The sequence below is a fragment of the Molossus molossus genome, unplaced genomic scaffold (genome assembly GCF_014108415.1).
Source record: "Molossus molossus isolate mMolMol1 unplaced genomic scaffold, mMolMol1.p scaffold_m16_p_8, whole genome shotgun sequence".
Classification (NCBI taxonomy): domain Eukaryota; kingdom Metazoa; phylum Chordata; class Mammalia; order Chiroptera; family Molossidae; genus Molossus; species Molossus molossus.
Window position 1 is genome coordinate 82,465,485 of NW_023425402.1, and position 7,336 is coordinate 82,472,820.

Sequence of the window (7,336 nt, forward strand, 5' to 3'; positions counted from 1 at the left end):
TTAAAATGCCTGAAGAAAAATGAATTAAGTCTACAAACAGTCTTGGTGCTAAGAAATTCTCTGGCTTAAAGCAACCTTTTCTTCAATACTGTGGTATATCAAATTTAGCTGAGGCCATTTGTGAGAGAATTCGCTCATGTATTTAAAAACACAAATGTATAAATTCAGTTTTAATTGAAATTTGTATATTAATATTTCACTATTCTGAACTTCATAGCTTAGCCTACAAATTATACTTATTAACACATACCTCTTTATACCTTGAATTTCAATACACATTCCTCTGCTTTAGAGATACCCTTGAATAGCAGAACAAGCATAGACTGAGGAGATGAAAAGAATTGGATTCATAGCCATGTTATCACATTTTTTTAAAACTAAGAGCAAAAACCTGAGTCAGTAGTGTTTATATTTCCTATTAAAAATTTAATATTGAATTAAGTAAGATAATATATGTGAAAAATACTTGGCAGCTAATCAGTAAATACTAGCTCTTTTCTTCTTTCCCTTTTATTATCTGATCACAAAGCTCAAAAATGATATTTACAGTGCACATGGCATCCTTTTTGCTTAAGGAAAGTGAAACACTCTAAAAGTTTCTTTGATTAGATCCTAAGAGATCATAGAAGGCAACTGTGTCACTGCAGAGAGATTGAGGAATTCTATCCAGGTCAGACAACAAGTTTGGAACAGAGACAGGAAGAAACACAAGGTCCTATAATTAGCTAATAGTTATGTTAGTAGCTCCATGTGAGAAGTGATTTAAACAGGCAACAGGATGGAAATTTTAGCAATAGTTTGTGGTTATTTATATTTCAAATGTAAGAGAATAAACATTTTTTGTAAGAGTCTGTCATTTTTGGTCATGCATTTATTGGGGATTGATAAACTGTTTTTTAAAGAACTCTTGTAAATATGGAATATGTTAGAAAAAATGTATGACACACTCCATAAGGTAAGTTATTATTTTCAGTCTAGTGGTTCTCAGGCTTTTTATGTTAAAATTATTTTAAAATGGCAAGCTGATTAATGCTGATTTATTGTATTAGAAATCTAAATTGGGAAATCTGCAAATGTTTACTTATCAATTCATTTAAAAGAAGAATAAAAACAATCATGTGTTGACACACTTTAACATAGTTTCATGAAAAATAATTTTATATTCCAAAATGGAAAAATGTAGTGAGAAGAATGATATTGTTTTTATATTTTATATTCTCAAACCACTTTAATGCCTGGCTTAATAGGAGAAAACTAGATTCTTATTTCTGCCTCTGTGAATTATTATGATATGTTGTTTTAATTGAAGTATGTGAAGAAATATACAACACATACAAACATGTTGTTGGGAAAGGGAGGAGTATTTCAATGCCTTTGAAGATAGCTGTATGTCTTTTTCTTCTATTCTACGTCAAAACTCAATAAGAGGTTTTTTAGAGACTGGCTGCAATATGGTACCTGAAACTATACCAGTTTTCCTTTTTTACTCTGTAATATTAAAATTCACTGGTCTCTCTTGCACTTGGAGAAAGTTTTATTTAGGTGTGATTGATAACGTCAATCACTGATAATTTAGAAAATAGTAATTTGTTGAGTTATGCATATCTCCCCCCAATTTTTCTTTTCTTTTCTTTTTTTTTTTGAAATTTAAAGAAAAAATTTATCGAAGATCTGAAAAACAATTTCTAAAAGATTGGCTTTTCCAGAAAACTAGCTACACAATGCATTGCGCCTATCATATTAAAACATGTACTAGACACAAATACAAAAACCATAAACAAGCCACCATTCTTCAACAATCTGAGCAAAGATAAAATGCCTAAGGAACAATGTGGATGACTTGCAAAGGATAAGCTCTTTACTTTAAGCACCAAAAAAAAAAAAAAAAAAGGTACAAATGGATGAGTGTGGTCAGTCATCTACACTGAATTGAACCTTTGGCATTAGGAACCAGAGCATTTGTCACACAGCATTAACACACATTGTAAAAGTGCGCAGTGTCAAAGGAGTCGACCTCCAGCGCTCCAAAGCAACTGTGTCAACGAGGCAACAGAACCCTGCACAGTACTCTCTCCATTGGCCATCAATACACTGGTAGCAACTTTGAAGTGGAAAGAAAAAAGGAGCTGTAACCCATTTTATTTTCTCCGTTTAAAATCAAACAGAAAACAAACATCTCCTCTGTTATACACTAACATTTTCAATGTCCATCATGTGTACAAGACAAGGACTAAGAACAGAAGTGTGCTACAGAGACCAAGCTGAAGCAGAAGTGAGCGCCTCGCACAGTTTGCCGCTGGTACTCAGAGGAGCCCCTTCAGAGTGGCTGGCACTAAACCAAGTCGCAGAATTCTTTGCCAGGTATTTTAGGAAATCGTGAAGATAATTCAGTAACAGAGGAGGCTCTCCTCATCCAGAGGTGTGTAGGTCAGCATCGCTCCGATTCATACAACTAATCTCAGTAGCTGTGGCGCTCCATACACCCGGGACATGGGCGCATCAGGGCCATCTGCCAGGGTTTCAGCATCCTGTGGTCTCTCAAATTTGGAGAGTAGCTGAGTGCCCAACATTACATCGAGGTATTCCTTCATCCCCGCCACGACTTCATTGACAGCATACTCCTTATGATCCGAGTTTCCTGGAGATTTCTTGTAATTTGCATAATCCTCCAGAATGGAATCCACATTCTTCTTGGCAGGAAGATAAAAAAGCTGGGGCGGGGGGGGGGGGGGGGGGGGGGGGATTAAGTCCCTGTTATCAACAAGCTTCCTTTCAGTTCTTCAGGGATATTGACTTTAACTTCAACTCTGATCATGAATGTTTCCTCGCTTTCAACAGTAGGATCTGCTCAAGCTCTTTGCTTGCGAGGAGGCTGAGGTGTCTCACTGTGACTGCCACCATCTCCATGTCCAGGAGTTTTCTGCTTGTTTCTTGTTTTCATGTCGACCAGACCCTTCTTCCCTGGGGCAACCCCTCTCATCTTCCCCACCGCCTGCTGCTCCTGAGTGGCTTTTTGAAGTTCTCGCTGTTTTTGCAGATCGGTGTCCACGTACCTGAGTACTCTGCTTTCTGGAATCCATCCATCCCAGTTTTTATTCCATCCTCTGTAATTTATAAAGTATTTCACTTGTTTATCCTTAATGGCAACCTTTGAAGAGGCCAGTGAGAACACAGCCCTCGCTCACCCTCCTGGAGCTTAGGCTTCGCGGCCCCTCCTCCTTCTCCCCCCACCCCGACCACCGCCCCCAACTCACCACCCCACCCAGCTCTGTGTCAGGCGCTGTGGGCAGCACCAGCTCTACATGGGGCCCGCGACTTGCCAGCGCACAAACACCTCACAGTCCAAAATTTTTATTTTCATGCACGAGTTAAGATGTAATCATTGGCAAGAAATGTTCTTCAAATGACAGTTACTTTATTTATTTTTTGACAAAATGTCTATGAAATCAGACATTTTCAAAACTCAGAAATTTATAGTTCAACTTTCTTGGGGATAAAAAGGATATTTTCTGAAAAAAAAAAAAAGGCTAGTTTAGAATGTAACTCAAACAATTGTTCAGGGTGGCGTGAAAGGTTTATAGTTGTTTGTATGGGTAGTACTACAATAATTTATAAATAACACTAGAATAAACTTCGTGTTTTGCACTCACAACTGTACATTTACTTTTGCCCCATCCTGTATAAGTATTTTTCTTCAAATCAACCATCATATTTCAGGTTGCAGTAGACATTAAAAAGATGTAACCATAGCTCAAAATTTAATAAAATTGAGAATTATTTTTTCTTCATCAAGTATATTTTTCTGAAAAAAACTAGCCTTTTATTTTCTTCTGTAAGTGTGTGGTAAAGAGTAAAAGGACCGCTAGCATAGTTTGCCTTTATTTGTGCTAACACAACATCAGTGTTACCTACCAGTACTTTGGTACCATCGGTGCAAATGTCAATATAGGGAAAAAAGCAAATAAAGACTAAGTCTTATTATGAAATGAATTTTGACCTTGAGGACTGACTCCAGGGGATCTGTGGACTGTGCTTTAAGCCATACTGGGTAGACTATAGTGGATTTCTTCACCAGATCTTCAAAGGCTATCACTATGTAAAGATGAATTTTGTAATCAGAAGGAGCATAAAACACTTCCGTTTTTACTCCAGGTCTAGTCAAGGCCAGAGATAACCATTTTCTTCCAAAGAACAGAAATCCAGAGAGCTTCTTTTCTGGGAAAAGCAGGGAATGGTTCAAACCAGCCCCACACTTATGGAAAATCAAACTGCTTGCATGCCATCTTCCCATTTTCCTTTTCTTTCATTTGCCCAATTAGAAATAGAAATACTTTACTTGCCCGGGATTAAAAATATTAGATTCATCTCTAGTGGGTTTAAAAAGGGCAACTCAAGACCAAAGTTGAACACAAAGGAAGAATGCTAATATTTGGAATCGTGAATTGGCAGATGAGTGTTTGGGGTTTTATTGAGCTCCCCAATTCACCTCCAGAAGGGACTTCCATGCTTTTCCTGAAGAGAATCCTTTCTGAAGGCACTGCCTCATGCATCTCTTGGAAAAAAAAAAAAAGTTCTATTTTATTTTTTCTCCTAAACTTTGAAAGTTTATGCTTTGAAAAAGTATTCAAAAGGTTTTATAATATTTGGAACTCAAAACATGATCCTTTATTCTATGTCTGTCTCATCAAAACCATTATGTAGGTGTCCAGTGGCAGATCTAGTTTGTGTCTCTTGATTTACTATGAGATGTGTAGACACTTAAGGATTCATCTTTTGACCAATATTTTTACTGTTCAGAGGACCTGTCTCCCACCACCCTAATAGGTAAGAAATTCAGATTTATAGAATTTGGTTATCAAACACCGATGAGTTAAAATATGAACAGTGGTAAGATTTTTACAGACTAAGTAAACAACTTGCTTAGAAATTTTTAGCATCACAGTTTAAATGACTAAATTTTTGAAGATCATGTGCTTTGAGCCCAACCTACCTTCTCTTTTTCCAGTGTAATTAATCCTTAATCATTAAACTGGGTTATTGGTCAGAATTTATATTTAATATATTTTTCTTTTTTTCTTCTATAAGAAATCAGACAAAGTTAACAAATAATATGGAATCCACATCCTGCTAAGTCCTCCTTCCCTATATCGCCTCCCCCCACCCCCATATACCTCCTGTTAACATAGATAAAGTTATTTGGTGTAGAAGGGAAATATTTGTAAATACATATTCTATCTTTATTGGTTGTACACAAAAATATACTTAAAAATTCTTCAAAAATACTTTGACTATTTCTCTATATCTTCTTCAAGCTTCTACCATGTAATTTTCACTAAACTTTCAAGGACTGATTTTAACTATGGGGTTGTTGACATGATGAATGTGCTGAGTAAGCAAGACTATTCTAAAGTTTCTTATCTATGTAGGCTCTGAAATTTTATCTTTAGATATTAATTCTTTTGGACAAAACATTTCCTCTCAGGGTATTTTTAGATCCTAGGAGATCCATAATTTAAAAAAAAAAAAAAAAATGCCTGACTGTGTTTAGGCTCTTTAGAATATAATTCCATGGATTCAGTCCAAATTAGTTCATGTATGTAATGAATCTGTTCTATTTATTATTTTCAATTATGTAATGAGTTGAAAACCAATCCAATTATATTTCAGAAAAATTTTAAGAGCTATTGCTGTTCCAAAAAGCTGGAAGGGTATATATTCAATTAGTTTCTCTTCCAAGATTTTTAGATATTTAACAATTAGATATTACTAAACTAAGTTTCACAATAATAGGACTTTTTGTCTTTATTTTTATCTACTGGTATATCTCCAGTCTCTGGTCTGGCATGAGGTAGATACTCAATAAAAATTACGTAAAATGAATAAAGAAGCCATTCTTTTTGGACAGAACAAAAGGTTTCCTTTTAAAAAATTTACATGTAATTTTTTCTAATACTTTTATAGTCTTTATGAATATTTTTATAACATAAATTTTTGCAAGAATTGTAACACAGTGGGCACAGATATCAATACCACTTAGGTGATAAAAAAATTTTTAGAAAGTGAGGGTACTTTAAATTAGCTTGCTTTTTGAAATACATTTTTTCCCCTTGAGGATATTCTAGTAAGAACTGAGCAATTTTTAAGCTTTGGATGAGGAATGCATAGTTATTGGCTGCGTCAGAACTTTTCTATAAGTGAGATTGCTTAGGATGAGAATTATAATATATAAAATTAAAACTCCCATTTAAGATGTAAATTCTAGGGGTAGAATATAAATGATGCAGATAGGTGGCTTGATTTGGCCTCTCTTGGCATTTTTCTTTGTTTCTCTCTGATATCTCCAAAGTCCTTTTTATTCCAGAAAAAAAATCTATAAAAAATTGTTTCACCAGGCCTCTATACTATGGCAACTAAACATGTGCTGTGCTCTTACACGTGGCTTCTTCCTTGGAGTTACCAACGATCAAAATGGTTACATACTTAGAATTAATAAAAGAGATACGTAGTTCAAGAAACACTCTTATTTTAAGAATGGAACTAATGTTAAGGAATAGCAGAGCTGATCCAGTGATTCCTTGGCCAATACATGTTTTGTGGGGGATTTTTTTGTTTGTTTAGTAGTGGATTTGAGAGAAGTGGGATAAGGTAAGACCTTTGAGAGCAGGGCCCAGGGTTTTTATTATTGTTATAATTATTATTTTATCCTCCTTGCGTAGTACAGAACCTGGTGTATAGGTGGTCACACTAAATGCTGAATGATGGAATACCAGAAAGAGGAGGGCTAACTTTTAGGAACGGGACATATTTATAGGTATTGAAAATTATGGAGATAGGTAAGAGCATGATACTTTCCAAAGCATGCAGTTAAAATTTCTACTCAATTACAAAAAAGAGAACTAAAGATAGAATTAGCCAGGACATGAATAAAAGGTGTAAGATCCTGAAATGCCAAAACATGATGTACCCATTCAATGTTTAAGTATAAGCGATCCTTCCAGGAGTTCACCAGCTGTCATTTTAACTATATCATAGAAGCTAATATTCAAGGCTTACCACCAGTTTCCTTTTTAATGCCTCCATACTTTCCAATCTTTATAACTTGGAAAGGATTCACACTTTACTTTTTCCAAATTAATTTGGTTTTACTCACTTTTTACAAAAACACTGTTCTCTGCCTCTACGCCTTTACTGAGCTGTTTGAGCCTTCACAAAACGTTCCTCTTTCCCTCGCATATCCTACCTCCTCTTCTACTTTTAAAATGGAGTTAAAACTCATTTTCTTCATGTCCTCAGCGATGAATCTACCTATATCTGTCATTTCAGTCCCACAGACCAT

At 35.4% G+C, this 7,336-nt stretch overlaps 1 pseudogene; it reads right to left on the reverse strand.

Moving 5' to 3' along the window:
* Window positions 1-2,247: 2,247 nt before the first annotated feature.
* On the reverse strand, window positions 2,248-7,336 carry LOC118620754 (annotated as a pseudogene).